The 18,301-nt window shown below is 40.5% G+C and overlaps 2 long non-coding RNA genes across 2 annotated transcripts in view; one reads left to right on the forward strand and one right to left on the reverse strand.

Moving 5' to 3' along the window:
- LOC144282281 (uncharacterized) overlaps positions 1–18,301 on the reverse strand; it is a 63,902-nt gene that overhangs the window by 16,999 nt on the left and 28,602 nt on the right. The window lies entirely within an intron of this gene.
- Positions 1,575–12,940, forward strand: LOC144282282 (uncharacterized). The gene is made up of 3 exons (XR_013350672.1): positions 1,575–1,889; positions 8,851–8,911; positions 10,313–12,940. It is a non-coding gene; the product is annotated as an uncharacterized LOC144282282 (long non-coding RNA).

The raw sequence follows: 18,301 nt of genomic DNA on the forward strand, positions 1-18,301 counted from the left end.
TCATATTCAAATACTAGACAAACAGTAGGTAGACAAAATTATATTTGGTAGATTTGTTTAGGTTGGCCAAACAAAATCAGATCCTCTCACAGTCTCCATCAACAGAGTATTTTCCAAAATATTCTCCTCAAATAAAACTGAAGATGTTTCTGTAGCAGTGTGTTATAGCACCTATCTGAATAGGTGAGTAGGCTAGATTCTCAAAAAAGCTTAAGTCTCTTCCAATCCGATTCTAATTTCATTTGACAGATAGTAAGTCTGCATAAGACCAATAGGAATCCCTAATACAAACTTCTTTCCTTTTAGAGAAAATGCTTGGCTTATAACAGCCTCTTAGCAGGAACAGCTTGTTTGCATGTGACCATTAATATTTATTTAGCTCCCTCAGCTTTACTAATCTTTTTTAAATGCCAAGACCCATAGTATGTGGTTGTCTAGAGGTTAAATCCACAGAACCACAGGGAGCTCTGCTCTGCCTGTTGTTTCCTGATAGCTGTCACTTCCCTCTTCCTGTCTAGACTGTTTCTCCTCTGAAGTCAGGCCCTTACTGGATGAGATCAATGAGCAGCCACAAATCATAAAGAATGATTTCTCTCTCCTCAGAGCCATTTTCATTACCTGAAACACACCAAAGAGGGAGGCCTATTAGAGCCCACAGGTGTTTAGGTTTTTAAATCTTAAAAAAAGAAAAAAAAAATTAAAGGAAAGCAGAACTCTAGACATTCCCAATAGGAGTTAACTGTTAAAATCCCTCAGGGTTCATTTTCATATGAATTTAAAGAATAAAACAAAGAAATATTAATATGCTAACTAAAATGTGTCCAACAGAGACAGCTGGGAGCGGAAAGAAGCATTGGAGGGGCCAGCATGTCAGGATGTTTTGCAACTGCGGAGAAATCAATTAGGGTTGAAGTGACTGGAGCAAGTACCTGGACACTAAACACTTTACAAATTCTAATCCAGGTGCCAATGCAAGTGAAATTAAATTGCTTAGACCACTTTTAATGACCAAGAATATATATATATATTTTTAAAGATATTATTTATTTATTTAGACAGAGAGAGAGGCAGAGATACAGGCAGAGGGCGAAGCAGGCTCCATGCAGGGAGCCTGACATGGGACTCAATCCTAGGATCCCAGGATCAGGCCCTGGGCCTAAGGTGGCACTAGACTGAGCCACCCGGGCTGCCCAATAATATATATTTTTTAAAGATTTTATTTGTTTATTAGAGCACATGCACACACACAAGCAGGGGAGGGGTTGAGCAGAGGGAGAAACAGACTCCCCACTGAGCAGAGAGCCCGATGTGGGGCTCAATCCCAGGACCCCAGGATTATGACCTGAGCCAACATCAGCCACTTAACTGACTGAGCCACCCAGGTGTCCCAAGAATGTGTTTAGATAGATAGTTTAGATATATTGCTTTAAATTACAGTCAGTAATTTTAAAAGGACCCAATAATTGGCTTTAGTACTCTACCAAAATTAAGTAAGTGGGGTCAACTAAAGAATAAAGGACTTCTAAGCTGCCCACCTGCTTTCACAAATAGACATTTCCCCTCTCTGACGTTTACACAAGCCTATAGCTCTGAACAGACCACCTGCTCTGAAAGACCTAGAAGCAATTTAAAGATTTCAGATTTGGTTAATCACCTGATAGATACAACATCTTTGCTTTGCCTGAGATTCCAGCCTAGCTGAACACCCAGGCCATTCCCAGTTTACAAATAGAGGGCAAAGAGCAAAATGATCTCTGAGATGAGTTTCCGCTTGCTTCTTCTGCTGGTGTGTTGGCCTCTGACCCCATCTATTTTCATTCTTGTTTTAATTTGATGAGACAGGTGGTCAAGACATACATCATTCCAGGAAGCTATAAAAAGGCATGGGGGTAAGTAATAATCAGCAGTGTTGTTACGTTCAGCCTTTTTAAAAATGATCGCATACGGCATTATGACTATAACCATTAACCAGGATACCGAGTTTGTGGGACAGCCTATCAGTTAACCCATGACTGTCTGAGAAGCTTTGGCCAATCAACATTTTATTAGAGCAGACTGAATAATAAACAGGGAAGAGATAAGATAAAGTGATAATGTTTCTTCAGTTTTTTTAAATCATGAAAGGAATAAAAAAAAAAAACTTGCAAGACAAATATCTATCCTGAATTAAAAGCTACCCAGAGGATAGGAAATAAAAAAGAATCTATTACGCCTTACAACAGGTCTCCAGAGACCTGGGGCAATTTTTTTTTTTTTTCTACTATGAGCCGTTGATTAATGACTTGGGAAAAGGAATGTTTAGGGAGTTAGAGACTCATAATTTTATATCCTTCTGGGAGTAGAAAGTGCAGAAGCAGGAAGAGCCATCTGAGTAATTAGAATTGGAAGATTTGAGTTTGGGAAAAACAGAGGAAATGAAATTAATGTAAGGAATCCTATAGAAAGAGTTGAAGGCATGTAAAATAAACTCTTCATAGAAATGAGAAGGATAACTAACAGTTACTGAGGGCTTGCTTACTATGTGTCAGGAACTTCCTGTGCCAATTGGACTCTAGGGGGCAGACACTACTACCTATTCCATCAATTCTAAATTGAATATATACACAGATTTCATATATTTAAATTTAATACACACACATGCATGTATGTAATATAATACCAGATAGACAGTGCTCTCGCTCTCTCTCTCATACACAGACACACATAAAACATTTTCTTACAGGATTGATGTCATCTTACAATCACTATGAACCCAAGGACAGACATGCTATAATTCTATCACTGTCCGTGAACGTGTAAACTCACGTTACTATCACATCCCCTGACCGATGCACATCATTGGCACTTCATGTGGTTTAATTGCCGTGTAAAAATCTTTAATGCTATGACCTGGTATTTAAAGATTATTATGCAAGCAGAATGGCATGAAAACCAAGCAAAGAAGTCGATTCTATTTGCTATTAGTAAAGCAAATATACATGCATCACAGTAAGGAAAGACCCTGATTCCATGTTTTTTTAAAGCAGCAATCGAGTGCTTTATAGAACCCTAAGAAATTAAACTACCAACAAATAGATGAAGTTGCGCTTTGTTTCGTCACTGAAATATATGTGAAATATTACACGTCAAGGAATGCGAATAAAGCCAGAACAAATGACCAAATTCCCAAGAATATCTTGAAGACATTTCCAAACTTGGAAAGCCTAGTTTGACTGACTCATGCATGATTCGCAGTGCTGTTTTGTATTTTCTTAGTGGGACATAAAGTTCTGGTGCATCTTATGTCTCATCACACTTAGATTCAATTAACCAGGATATTACTGCCTCTTTTCTACAGATAAGAACCCAGAGACTCAGGTAAGTTAAGTTATTTGCCCCTAAGAACTCAGAGACTCAGATAAATTAAATTATTTGCCCCTAAGAACCCAGAGACTCAGATAAGTCAAATTATTTGCCTCAAAGCTCACAGGGAGTGAGTTCTTAGAGACAGAGGTCCTTTAGAATGAGGTCAGTCTTATTGCAGAACTTGCGGCCTTAACCAATTTGAGAAACTACTTCTCAAAACAGGGAAAGAAGATTGGCATAGTTCTTTGAAAAATTAAGTTAGATCGTGGCACTTCTCTTTTCAATAAATTTTCACTTCAAAGTAAAAGCCAAGAAGTCGTTTTAGAAGGGCCTTTTAGACCTTAGGGCATCTGGGGCCCGCTCCCTCCCCTACCACCATCTCTCTCTCTCTCTCTCTCATCTCCGCCTCACACACTGAGCTCTAGTTCCACTGACTCTTTGCTTTTTTCTTACTATGCTAGCAAGCTTGTCACCACTTCAAATATATTCCTGCCTCAGGGCCTTTGCACTTGCGGTTCTACCTGGAGCACTTTCCCACCACATCTCCACTTGGCTTACTCTCCTGTTCCTTTATTGTCTGCTCAGATGTCACCTTATCAGGGAGACCCTAGCCAATCACCCTACAGAAAATAGCAGCACTCTACCCCACCTGAGACCCTCTCTATAACCTGCAGCATGTTTTATTTTCTTTACAGCACATCACTCTATGAGATATTAGACATGCTTTTGTTCATTTGCCTATTGCTTGCAACAATGTAAGTAAGTGTCAGAAGGCAGGGGCTTCGAGAAGGCAGGGGCTTCATTATATACCTCTGTGCATCTGTAGAGAGAGAGGGCACTTGATGAATGAAAGCATAAATAAATCTTCCTGACAATGTCAGCATACCATCTTTCCCTTCTGTTTTGTCAGGTCAAAAAATTATCATAAATTCATTTTCCATTAATTTTCCAAAATAATCCATCTGTGGATTATTCCATTTTGCACTCCACTTGGGGGGCTTAATAAGGAGTTATACTTTTGTAGCAAAGCATTTTCAAATGTAGTTTCCAGAGCCACGCTACCAGGATTTTAATGCTGGCTCTACCACTTGCCTATGTGATGTCATGAAAGTCACTCAAATCTCTGAGTCTTCGTTTCCTCTTCTGTGAAATGGAGAGAATAACAGGACTTATTTCTGAGGATTCTTATAAAGATGAAATTAAATAATACAGGTGTGTGGCCTGTCTCCTACTAAAGTCATATTCAATGAAATATTTATTTTGATTGGAAAGCTGTTTTAATTTACCTAATAGGAATTGTTAAGATGATTCTTAGTCAGAGGAGATTATTCCCCCCAGAGGACATTTGGCAATGCTGGAGATGTTTTTGGTTATGATAACTGGGGATGCTACTGGTGTCTAGTAGGTTAGAAGCCAGGGATGCTGCTAAACATCTTATAGTGCAGAGAGGGGGCCCCTACAACAAGATTTATCGAATTCAAAGTGTCAACAAGTCACTGATGAAAAACTCTGATAGAGAGTGTTTGTTTCAAGATAACTACAAACTCCAACATTCCAGAAGTTAAGAATTTAAAAGGGGAAACTTTTCTTTTTTTAAAGCCGCTACCACTCCTCCGTCTGTCATGTCTATTAAACAGCTTAAAGATCAGAACCCAAGCTTGCACTATCCATCCCCCTCTAGAGACCTGGCCTCTGATGGATTCTTTCCGTTGCTTTTTTATAATTCACGGCCAGGTAGATGCAAGTGCTGCTGTCCAGACCTCAGAATCGCCAGCCAATTTTCCTTGGACATTCGTGGTTTGACCACTTTAGTTCTGCATCAGACCACTAGAGGGTACAGAAACACTATCAATCATTCAACAGTTGGGTGCCAGACTCCTCACAGTTTTCAGTAGTGAAAATCTTCATAAAATGCTAAATTATTTCTGAACCCTATTAAAAACCTAAAAGTTTATTAGGCACCTCTGTAGGTACACAGTTTTAAAAGCTGATTCAAGTAATTACTCTAATTGCCCTCACCCCAAAAATGTAAGCTATGGTAGTAACTTAATTTAATGTCATATGTTAAATGGAAATCTAATAACGACTATTGGTCCTGTGAATAAAAGTATGAGACTGTTATAATAATATTCAGTTTACTATATTGGTAAAACTCTTTCTTTGATGAAGGTTTGGTTATGCTGTGACTTAAATCATGCCAAATAGTTATATATGATCTCACCTACCAGGAATTAAGCAAAAATTAAGCAGGAATTGGAATCCAAACATGACTTCAAGTTGGAAGAAATAGTGTTACTTTGCTGAACAATGAACCAAACACAAACCAAAATATAAATGATCATTGTCCTAAATATATTGCCTTAGGACAAACCTGAATGACTGAAAAAAATATAAAGGCATCAATAAATATTTAGATCTATCTCACTTTCACATATCAGATTTGGAATAGAGGCACTGAAGAAAAGTTATAGGGAACTTTCCAGAAGAATTCCAGAATTGTTTTATTTTTTTTTCCAGAATTGTTTTAAAGAGCAGAGTGTCCAGTTGTTTTTCCTTTCAACTAAAAATTAACAAATTGTGAATACAAGTATCCTGCAAGTGATTCAACTACTTGTGGCATTCTAAGTTGCATCTAATTATCTCTGAAAAGATTGCACAATTCTGTTAAAAAATGATTTTAATTTTCTTTAACTTACATGTACTCACACACACAAACATAAACAAAAATGCCGTGTATTTTGACTTAGAGCGGAAGAGCTACATGATGCTGTCAAATCTAATAAATGAGGATAAAGGTCAATGATTCAGAAATGTTTAGGTATCACACTAAACTAAATCAGTTTTTAGGATTCTGTAGAGAATAGGGTTAACGCCATAGCTCTGATATCAGACTATTTGGTTTGAAAACTGTCTCAACAGGTAATAGTTTTGAAGCTCTGGCAATATTATTTTATATCTCTATGCTTCAACTATAAAATGGCTGTAAATATCATAGTTTTATCCCATAGGGTTCATGTTGGGATTATATGAGTGAATATAAGGAGAGACCTTAGAATAATACCTGGCACAAATTAACTCTGTATATGTGTTTTCTATGATAATTGTAATTTCTTTTAATAGCTAGACCAACCCAAGCAGTAATATCTATACCTATTCTATTTTCGATTGGACATACCCTCTCTTCCTAAAGTATCACTGAGACATTTTTTCTTAAAAAAAAAAAAAGGCAACTGACTGAACATATGGATTTCATGGACTTGGAGAAATATGGAAAGTTGGCTCAGTATCTGAGCCATCCCACCACAATCATCCTAATAGAGGCAGCCCCTCATTCTTTGCTTTTCCTCTTCTCTCTCTGTCCTCCTACTATATTCTCCCTCCATCTTTTTTAAATCAGCACAGACCTAAGCAAAAGGTGCAAATGAGGGAGAGTAGACGTTATCATTCTTTTTTATTTTTATTTTAATTTTTCCATCTAGTCACCAACCCTCAAGCCAGGCATGAGGATAGTCATACTCTATAACAGAAGAAGCCTCTCAAAACCTTTGTGAGCCACCATTTGAAAAGGTCAAGTGAATTAATGGGAGCAACATTTTTTCCTTTTATCAGGTTCTAGAAAGGTTGGCCGGATGCTGATCTTGTTTCTTCCTCCTGTAACAACTGGTTATCATTAGCTTGTGATAGGACCAGATGCAAGAGGAAATATATCCAGGAAGTTGAGAATATGAGAAAGGGAAGAATGTAACATAAACCCAGAACCCAAATCTTGCCATCATGTCAGCCCTGCAACAGTTAATGCCTTGACCTGTTGCCATGGAAACAGTCGTCTGTGTCAGACTCCCAAGGGTTCGGGGCATGCAGCATATCTCACCCTGCACTTCATTCAGCTTCAATCAACTACATTTCATTCAGAAAAATCCTCATTTAGGGAGGTCAGTCCCAATCTTAAAAAGCCCAAATGTCAGATGCTCAAGATACTGAGGTGTGTTGCTATTAGCCAGAACTCACTAACCTATGCCACAATCAGCCTTATATAATCAGCGTACCATCAAAGCAAGATTGAGCTGCCCAGAAATAAAAATTTAAATATGTATTAAACTGAAAATAGGTACCACTATGCTTATATTAATGTTATTTCCTTTAGATTTCCTTCTCTTGATATCTAGCTCAACAGGGCCTCTCTAGCTGAAAAATGCTTAAAATACTTATTTACATGTTCTTTATATCAACTTTTAGAGAATAGTTGTGAAGTGACCAGACTCTAGTCCACAGATGGACTAGGTTTGGATCTCGACCTTGCCTGTTATTATATTACCTTGGTCTAAATCCCTAACTCTCTATGCCTCAGTTTTCTCATTTGTAAAATAAGGAAAATAGTAGATCCTACCTCATAGGGATCATTGTGAGAAATAAAATATTGGTGCCTGGCACATTACTAACATATATAGGTGTTTGTCACAATAAAAATCATTATTTTGCTAAAATTACTTAATGAAAGTCTTAAATGCTCAGTCTTTATTTTAATTAATTTTGAAAAATCCTGTTTGCAGTGCCTTAGGCACTGAAAAATTCTACTTTCATTATATGCAATGGCCAAATGAGTAATCAGAACATTAAAAGAAGGAAACGGTGAATTCACTTAGGAGGATTTTCTGTTTTCCTTCATTTCTTGTTTTTGGGACTCTGTGCAAAGCATGTTTCCTACATCCAATCACAGTTCAGGACAACCCCGAATGAATGAATGAATGAATGAATGAATGACAAACAGAACAGTTTCCTGACCAACCAGCAACCAGGCCCATTCAATTCTAATCTTGGGACTGGATTGGAAATTACTTTGCAACTATTTGAATGGTGGTAAGTAGTGGGGAAGACTCTACACAGCAGTTTCCATGGAGCAGTTTGTAATTAAACAAATATCATTAAAGACGGTCTCCTGGCCATATTTCCTCAGCTCTGCTTATCTGCAAGTCATCAGAATAAACAGGTCCAATTAAAAAAAAAACAGGGACATACTCCCCAGATCATGGATGCTGAGAAACATGTGATCTTAAAGCCCTTGGGAGAATGCTTCACAGATTCTTTGACTCATATGAAGACATATATAGTATTACAAAATGGAATGTTCGGGTTGTAAATCTTTACCAGGACATAGGGTTAGTATCATGTACACGTGTATTTAATTCCCGGGTAGGCCTGGAACTTGAATATTTCTTTCCTATGCCACCCTGTGACATAGTCCTGACTCAGTTCTACCATTTTCATCTGACCTTCTGAGAGCCTAGGGTCAGAAGGATCTGAGCAAGTGAGTTCAGCCTCCCAGTGGTTTTTCTTATAGAGAGTCGCAGGCCGCACGCAGCATGAACATTTCCAGAGGTAAATTCCAACTCCCCTTGAGACGGCTCATCCCCTCCATACACATTTATAGAGCACCGACTATGTTACATATATTGGGTTTTGTGTTAGGAATACAACATTAAATAAGATTAATTCCTTGTTTTCCAGAAGCATGTTATCTGCTGAGAAGAAAGGCATGAGAAAACACACAACGACAAAACAGCATGAGGTATTTGTAGGGAAGAAGCACAGCATGCTATGTGATTATATAATAATAATGGTTATCATAGTTCACATTTATTTCTCATCAAGCACTGTTCTAACGTTCTGCATGTATTAACTCTTTCATCCTCATGACAGTCTGCAGTAAGCTGAGGTGCCAAGAGGCTAAATCATATAGTCACATAGTAAGTGTTATAGCAAGTTGAGGAGAAACATGCAACCCACCCTGGGAAGATTGAGAGGAGTGCTTGGAGGAAGGAGGTGGAATATGAGATGATCCCTGAGAGATGAATATGAGTCAATCAGATTCAGGATGAGCATCCTAAGAGGATGGGGAATATATGTGGCCAGTACCACCCTTAGACCCAAAAATAGGGCCTATGCTCTGGTGCTCTCTAGCTGTGCCCCTCCACGTGGGGATGGAGTCTGTAATGCCAAGAGGTCATGCCCATTCAGAGCCCTTTCCCACTCCTTCCAGTTCAGACCATGCTCTAGAAACTAGGACCCCAGAAGTCCCTGCCCCAGTGGCTCCAGGCTCCCCAGCAGAACTTGTATGGCTTCTTCCAAACTTTCAGGGGTGGGCCAACCTGCTCATGTGCTTACTGGTAGGGAATGTCCATTTGTAGGTAGTGTGGGCACACCTGGATGTGCAGTCTGGGGTGTCCACACACCCACCTGCAAAACCCATGGTGCAGGACAGATCAAGGGGTAAAAGAGAAGACGGGGGTGGGGGGGGGGTGGGCATTGTGTGCTGGGAACACTTCCTGTGCTGCACCATTCTGATGTAGAATGCTGAAGGGTCTGAGATTCTAAAAAAACCTCTAACTTTCCAGGTAGTTACGAAGGTATTTTTGTCAAAGGTAGAGGATAGAGGGATCCCTGACTGGCTCAATCAGAAGAGCATGTGACTCTTGATCTCAAAGTCATGAATCTGAGCCCCACATTGAGTGTAGGAATTACAAAAATAAATAGATAAACTTTTTAAAAAATAGAGGATAGAATATATTTTAAATAACATGGTGTTATCTTAGTCTATACATTTTAAGAATTCAGAAATACAGCCTTCATCCTCTGTTTGTACCCAAGCCCTGGGTCCTACAAATGTTAGAGGCAGATCCATTCTGTGTGAGGGATGAAGACGTGAGAAAACACAGCTTGCTTAGGAAGCTAAAAGTAGCTTGGCAAAGCCTGAGCCTAGATTACAAAGCAAAGGGTTCAGGAAAGCACTTGCCTGCCTCGCAATTGATCTTAATGCTGAAGGCACCAGAGACCATTAAGGATTTTGAGGTGGGGAGTAAGCCAGCTGTGGGTTTGGAGCCCTCTCATCACGTGTGGCAGTCTGCTATGTCCCCTAAAGAAGTACATGATGATTTTTCTATTCTCTCTTCTTGCCTTTGTCCCTCTCCAGAAGCAGGAAAGAAAAAGAATGGTGTTACCTGTTATAGATGTAGGAGTCCAAATGACAAAGCCTGGTGCAGTCAGAAGAGCAAACATCTGGGAGAAAAAATAGCAACCCCATATCCTTATCTGGCCTCCTCAGCTGGACAGGCCTGAAATCACAGACCCAGGGAAGCCAGGTGGCCAAGCTGAAGCCCACGAGCCCACAGACATCAAGGACATGACATCTGGGAATGGGACAAGAAAATGGGTCAGTGCTAGGTAGGCAGTCAAAGATCCAACATAGACAAGAGACACACAGAGTCCTTGGAATCCGGCTTGCTTGTCTCCAAGCCTTGGAGCTGTCCCGGGTACAGCAGAAGACTCTCAGTTACTGATCATTTCCTGAGCAGGATCAGCTGGGCCCGGTGTTCAGATCTATCTACAGGGCAGGTCTGTCATAGCATCGATCATGCATGACTGCATGTAACCATAAACCACAGACGCTGGACAAACAGAATCCACTGTTTCTGTAGGTCTCTACAGTGGATATTTATCAGATTTTATTGCGAGGAATAACCTGGCTTCCTCATGGGGAATTATCCTTCCACTACTGTCTGTGATTTGGAGAAAAAAAATCACGAACTCCAACTGAATTTCCCACCAACAGGGCCGATCTTGTGATTACCGTCCTCACTGCACTTACAGCCCTGGGGGTAGTGATGTGACCTCAGCTCAACCTATCAAACACTTGGACTTGAAACTGTGAGCCGGTGAAGTGAGAATATGAGAACAACTGGGGTGCCACTTATTGCAGCAGCCGCCTTTGGGGCACCAAGAAACACAGCTGTGATGCCAGCAACTGCTCCGAAAGAATGATCTTGGAGGGGGAAGAGGCTGCCCACACTTTTGCAAGCCCCCTGTGCACTCCCTTCATCCTGCCAAGAAGTCCCTAAGCGCACCCATCAAATCAGCTGACTTTCCTTCCGTGTCGTCAGTACATAGCTCTTGCCCGCAGACCAACAAGTCAGTCTGAAACCCTGGAATGCTGCCCTGAAGTATCTGTGAAGACACAGATTTTCACACAATCGTGGTTTGAACTGGCAAGCCAGTGGCTCCTCCATTTTTCAGCTAAGTGTGTTTGACACAACACTGCATTCTGTGTCTATGCTCCCTCCCCACATCCCAGGGCGTGCTCACCGTTACAGATCCACTGGACTGTTGACTCTTCTGGGCCAGTGGTCCCCAAAGGAAGAGGAGTCATTTTTTCTTTCCCTGGGGCCCTGTGATTCCTGCCACTATGGTGAAAAGTGGGGGGATGCTGACCTAAAGTCAGTTTGCTGAGACCAAGGGGAACTACCCCAGTGGCTCTGCTCCTTGCACTCAGGAACACTCTTGAGCTTGAGCTGGGAGAGAAGTCAATGCGTGGTGGGGGCTGGGCTTGAGCTACTGGCTAGTGAGCACGTTTGGGCAGATAGATTGCCATTAAAAATGTCATTTTGAAAGTTAGGAAAGCATACACACATATGCAACTCAACAGATGTTCCTATCCGTCCTCCTCTTCCTTCTAGAGCACTCACAGGAAACACATGTCTGTGTTGTCCTAAGTCCAGTTACTAATTAGCACGTTTCAGTAGCACATTTCACGGAGGATAGGGAGGATTTCAAAGGGATTCCTTCCTTTTAAGTTGAGACAGCTGGTGCTAATTACCAAGCAGGAAAAGAATGTGCAAACAGAACATTGAGAAGCCCTCGGTGAAGCAGAAGGCTGAGGGGTCTTTTGGTCCTACTGTAGAACTTTCCTCCAGGGGTTGGAAGGGGCTGCAGATTACCCACCTCTTCACCTTACCCCCAGGAAGCAGCTGCCCAGTTTCATCACCCTGCAAAGAGGTGGGAAACACAGTCCAAGAACATGGGCTCAAAAGTCATCCACAGTCTTCATGTAAATTTCACAGAGATCTAGTCAGAGCTCTCCTGGTAAACCAACTTCCCCACTGTCGAAAATACACAGTGAAATAAAAGCTAAGCGTGGCCATTCCCTTTTTTCAGTAACTCAGGGGATTATCGATTCCAAGTTCATCTTTGTAATCAAGTGCTATGAACTGAAAGCAATCCAGACTCTCCAGATGACGTGTGGTAGGGAAAGCAGGCCTCTTGATTCAAATTCACTCATACCTCGAATGGAAAGAGCACTACAAAAACCAAGAGATCTCTGACACACACTAAGTAGAAGACTTTGGGAAAGTACGACCCAACAATTGCACTGCTGGGAATTTACCCCAAAGATGCAGATGCAATGAAACGCCGGGACACCTGCACCCCGATGTTTCTAGCAGCAATGTCCACAATAGCCACACTGTGGAAGGAGCCTCGGTGTCCATCGAAAGATGAATGGATAAAGAAGATGTGGTCTATGTATACAATGGAATATTCCTCAGCCATTAGAAATGACAAATATTCACCATTTGCTTCGACGTGGATGGACCTGGAGGGTATTATGCTGAGTGAAGTAAGTCAATCGGAGAAGGACAAACATTATATGGTCTCATTCATTTGGGGAATATAAAAAGTAGTGAAAGGGAATAAAGGGGAAAGGAGAAAAAATGAGTGGGAAATATCAGAAAGGGAGTCAGAACATGAAGACTCCTAACTCTGGGAAACAAACTAGGGGTGGTGGAAGGGGAGGTGGGTGGGGGGTGGGGGTGACTGGTTGGCGGGCACTGAGGGGGGCACTTGACCGGATGAGCACTGGGTGTTATTCTATATGTTGGCAAATTGAACACCAATAAAAAATCAATTTATATAAAAAAAAAGACTTTGGGAAAGTTGCTTAGTTTTTCTGAGCCTCAGAGTTTCATCTATAAAATGAGAATAATGGAATCTTCCTGTCGACTTTTTGTGAACGTTTTAGAATATGATGGAAGAACAATGCGTATTTATGGGAATCTCTAGATAAAGGTGAAATTAGTGTAGATCTTTGGAATGTGATTCCAGCCAAAGCCAATCAAAGTAATCTCAGTCCTGGGGAAGTATATGAATATCTCACTGTGGGAGTTGTTGGCCTGGGTCCTCAGGCTGTCCAGAGACTTCTATAGAGAAAGCTTGTAGCATGATTAACTAGATATTGGCAACTACCTTCACGATCAGGAACAGTTATACAAAACCAGTCAAGCAGAGCGACTCCAGGTCAACTAGCTACAAGTTCTGAACTTCCCCTGCCCAGTTTCAAAGTCTGCTCTATCACTTCCCACCTGTGTGATCCTGGGCAAACCACTTGACCCCAACTATAAAATAAGAGCAACAATAATGACACCAACTCATGGATGGCTTCACTGTGAGGATTAAATGGAATGTAACATAGGCACGATGCTATGACTTTTGTCTCAAAAAATACCAGTCCCACTATTTCAAAGACAAAGGAATAATTACAGAGCTGAGTAATGAGTTCATTTCGCTTTATTTTTATTTTAATGATTACTATTAGCTAACATGTATACAATGCTTACATTATGCAGCTTTTATGCATGTTGATTCATTTAGTCCTCATAGCAACCCTGTGAGATATGCTCATAGTGAGTAGCAGGGTTGGGATATAAACCCAGGCAGAAGGCTTGCTCTTAATCACTGCACAAATTAATGTGGGCTGGTGATTAAGGCCGGGGGTGGGGGTGGGGGTGAGGGTGGGGGGCGGGAAGTATAAGAGTGAACTGCTTGTTGCAATGGTAGTTTGTACAGCTGGATTTGAATATGAAAATATTCCACATGCTTGCTGGGCTGAATGTCACCCCTGCACACCATGAGGGCAAGTATATTTAGCTGCTTCAGCATCATAAAGTCCTCGTGCCTTGATTGACTGAAAGCATCACCTTATTCTTTTATCTCCATTATCTCTACGCTCAGAAACTGAAAACACTCTGAAAGATAAAAGAGGTGTTCCCCCCATTCCAAATATTCTACTTTTTAAAGACAAAAATAATAACTCAGAATAATGGCAAGATAAATTTGAGAACTGAATACCATTGAAAACCCTTTTAACACCCACATTCACTGTCTATCTGAAAAGTTCCAAGTTCTATCATTTTCAACAAAGCCCAGAGATTTCACTTGGCTCTTTTTATATCAAAGAAAAAGAAATCTCTGAATCATTATGAGTGCTTTTTATAAAAAACCTAACTTTTAGGAATAGTGCCTAGACCCATACCCTGCGCATCAAGGAACTCACTAAAGGCTTGATTGCTCAAGTGCTGATGAACAGTGTCTGGTTGATATTACATGATATTGCCATTAAGTTGGAAACGTACCAGTTTTTGTGCAGAGACTCCTTTGAACCTGGGAAGGCATACTTGGAAGATAATTAGGTAGTGGCTGGCAGTGAGGGCTGTGGATTAAATATAAGCCAGTTGTGTGAGACCAGAGGAGAAAACAGCTTCATGTTTGAGAAGATGTACAGAAAGCCTGAGAAGTAACACAAAAGAGACAGTGACAAACAAGATCATCAGACACTGCCGTGGGTCATTTACAGACCAGAGCTCCGCCGAGAACTCTGAGGTCATGCCAGCTTGTCCAAAACCCTGCTCTCTTCCCTTCTCTGCCTCTCTAGCATAGATTCCGGTTCTCGTCATGCTCATCGCTTGCCAACCAAGTTGCTACATCCTGCATCTGTGCTTATTGACGCTTGGCTTCCTCTCCAACTTCTCTTCCCTTTCTAATAATCTGCATCTTACAATCTTCAGACACCTGACCAAAACTCATGTGCCAACTCCTAGAATATAGTTCTGGGGTTTCTTTTTCTTTTCTTTTTTTTTTTTTTTTCACTCAGTAGACCTTTCTACATTGAACCAGTACTACATATTCTCTTGAAATTAACTTCTTGCTGTTTAATTATTTACCAGGTCTTCCACACTTACAATATTTTCTTACTAAACTGTTTGGGAATAGGATCCATGATTCCCACATCTTTTCTGTTTGCCAGTGAATTGCTTCTTGTGCAATGCATCATTCCCAATAGATATTCCATTACCGTGGTACATTGTCCATAAATCCCCCTACCTTCAAGTTGTCTGCCATTGAGATGACTATATGAAAAAGGTATAGTTCTTGGTATTATGACAAGAAAGTGTAGAAACATCAGTTAAGTATTGACTCTGCCAAAATCTTCAGATAACATCTGTTTAAATTCTAGAAGCAGGTGTAAAGCTTCAGGATAACGGTTGATGTATGCAAGGTCAGCTAACATGGTGATTATAAGCATGATTTGGGGAGTCCAACTCTCCATCCTCTACCATTTGATAGCTGGATGAGCCAATTAACCTCTTTAACCTCAGCTTTCTCTTCTATAGGATAAAGATAACCTAGTATCCATCTCACAGAGTTTTTATAAAGAGGATAATACAGATAGCATAGAATCTGGGACAGAGAAAGCCCTCAATAAATACATGCTATTAATGTCATGATAGAAATAATTAGCCAAGAACTCAAAAACATTTGAAAGACACAAAAGACTATTGCTAATGATATTCAGTGTATCCAGTTTTAAAGTCTAAATTTTACAAATACATATATTGAGTATTTAAGTTACTCATAATTAATAGTCCTAAATCTTGAAAGCAATGTGGCATCCAGGTATCGCCATGGCTTTATAGTCATTCAGGTATGAGTAAGAATACTAGTTTTTCACCTACTGACTAAATGGCAGAGGACAAGTTGGATAATATCCTGAAATTTCAGTTTCCTTATCTGATATGAGAAGAAGAGGTAATTCCTACTTTGCAAGCTGGTTATAATCTCATATAAATCCTCTGGCAATCAGTGAATGACACCTGTCATTCTTTCTGAGCTCACTATTTTCCTGATTATTGGAAGGGACAGCAGCTAGGCAATTTTCAGAAATCTGTAGGAGAAAGCTATACACCAGGATGTTTCACAGAGCGTTGCCTCTTCATCTCCCTAGTAGCATCCTCTCAGAATTAAGAGGCGAGTATTTCTTTGGGAACAGACTCATGTGGGAGAGCTTGGAGTAGGCAATTTGCGGACTCATTTTCTATAGTGTTGGCAGAATGTGGGTTGTCATCACAGGCTGGGTATTGTCTTGCTTCCTGCAGTCTTACAATTGCCACACTGTGGCCTGGTGTTATTTTCATCTCCATGATGGGCTGATTATAAGGTAAAGCTGCACTGCCTGACCAGTGTGCCAGGTGTCTCCTCTAATAACTCCAAGTGTTATTACTTAAAAACAAAAAATAGAGATGTGGAGGGAAAACAAGGAGCCACCAACCAGCAGGCCTATCAAACCTCACCACTAACAGACCAGATGTTGCTAGACTATATTTTGTTTGGATGAGGAATTCCACCAATGCCTGCCCAAGGCAATTAAACTGACAATTATTTAGCAACATCTGGAACTGAGGTAGGTTCCTTTTCCTTTTCTCCACTGAGGAGGCAGTGAAAAGGTGGAGAGGAGGTATACACAAAGCTATGAAACAGCCAAACTAAAATGATGGGTAATTCAATTCATGCTTCCCCTACATAAAGTATAGGATTGGAGCTGTTCACTCACTAATCCCAACTTCACTAGGAACTGAAAATTTCAGGGGATATAATTATGCCAAGGACAAACATACAAACTTAGTCCTTGACCTCAAGAAGCTTATATTCTAGGGATTTAACAAACAAACAAAAAAAGCAAAAGACAAACAAGTAAACCACACTTGATGATAAACTAAAATAATAGCTTTAAGAGCTAAAAAGAAAACAGAGAGGGAATCACAAGGAAAGGGTACTTATTGCAGGAAAAGTCACCCGCAGCAGTAGTCATTTAAGCTGAGCTATGAAAGGTAGATAGAGGGATGGATGAATGTTCCAGGCTGAGGGAAGAGGATGTGCATATACCCAGAGGCAGGTGGGAACTAAATGTAATAAAGGGCCTAAAGAAGGGTGAGTAATGGGGAGAGTAGCAAAGATGAATGTAGAAAAATAGCTAAGGGCCTTCTCACGCAGGACCTTTAGGTCATGATTCATATTGTTATTGAATAGCTTTTAGAAGGGGAAAGACATGACGTGATTTAGTGACTTAGACAATTTAACATAACAATCAGGACAGGTTCATGAGACAGATTACTGTGATTCAGATGCTGACTCCATTAGCTGGGTGGCCTTAAGCAAAGCGCAATAAGAACATTGTTTATTCCCTTGTTTTGAGGTTTAAATGAACTATTTCATGGGAAACTCATAGAACAGTGGCTAAGACTTAGTAAGTACTCAATAAAAGTTACATATATCACACTATTTTATATACAAAAATTCCAAAGTTTAATATGTTGAAATCTTAATCCCCAATATGATGGTATCAAGTGCTGAAACCTTTGGGAAGTGATTAATTAGGTCATGATGGTGGATCCCTCACTAATGGGATTAGCACCCTTATAAAAGGACCCCCAGAGAACTCTCTCTCCTTTTCACCAGGTGAAGATACAATGAGAAGGTGGCAGTCTGCAGCTCACAAGAGGGTCCTCACCGGAACTTGACCATGTTGGCATCCTGATCGTGAACTTGCAATCTCCAGAGCTGTGAGAAATAAATTTGTCATGTTTATAAGCCACCAAGTGTCTCGTAATTGCAGCCCAAACTAGGACAATATACAAAATAATTTCATTTTTTAAAGGTAATTGCTCTTGTTGCTGTGTGGACAAAGAATGAAACACAAGAAAAAGTATAAGCAGGGAGACACACTGCGAGAGTGTATTTGGGAACACAGGCTGGAAATACTGAAGGCCCGAGATAGGAAGGCAGAAGTAGAGATGGTGAGAATGAGATGGATACCAAGATAGTCCGGGCATGAATAAATCGGAACTTCTGATACACTAGATGTAAAAATAAGGGGAGGAGCACCTGGGTGGCTCAGTCAGTTAAGCAACCAACTCTTAATTTCAGCTTAGGTTGGGATCTCTGGGTCATGAGATAGTGCCCTGAGATGGGCTCTGGGTTCGGCAGGGAACCTGCTTAAGATTTTCTCTCTCTCTTT

This window comes from Canis aureus, chromosome 13, assembly GCF_053574225.1.
Source record: "Canis aureus isolate CA01 chromosome 13, VMU_Caureus_v.1.0, whole genome shotgun sequence".
Taxonomy (NCBI): domain Eukaryota; kingdom Metazoa; phylum Chordata; class Mammalia; order Carnivora; family Canidae; genus Canis; species Canis aureus.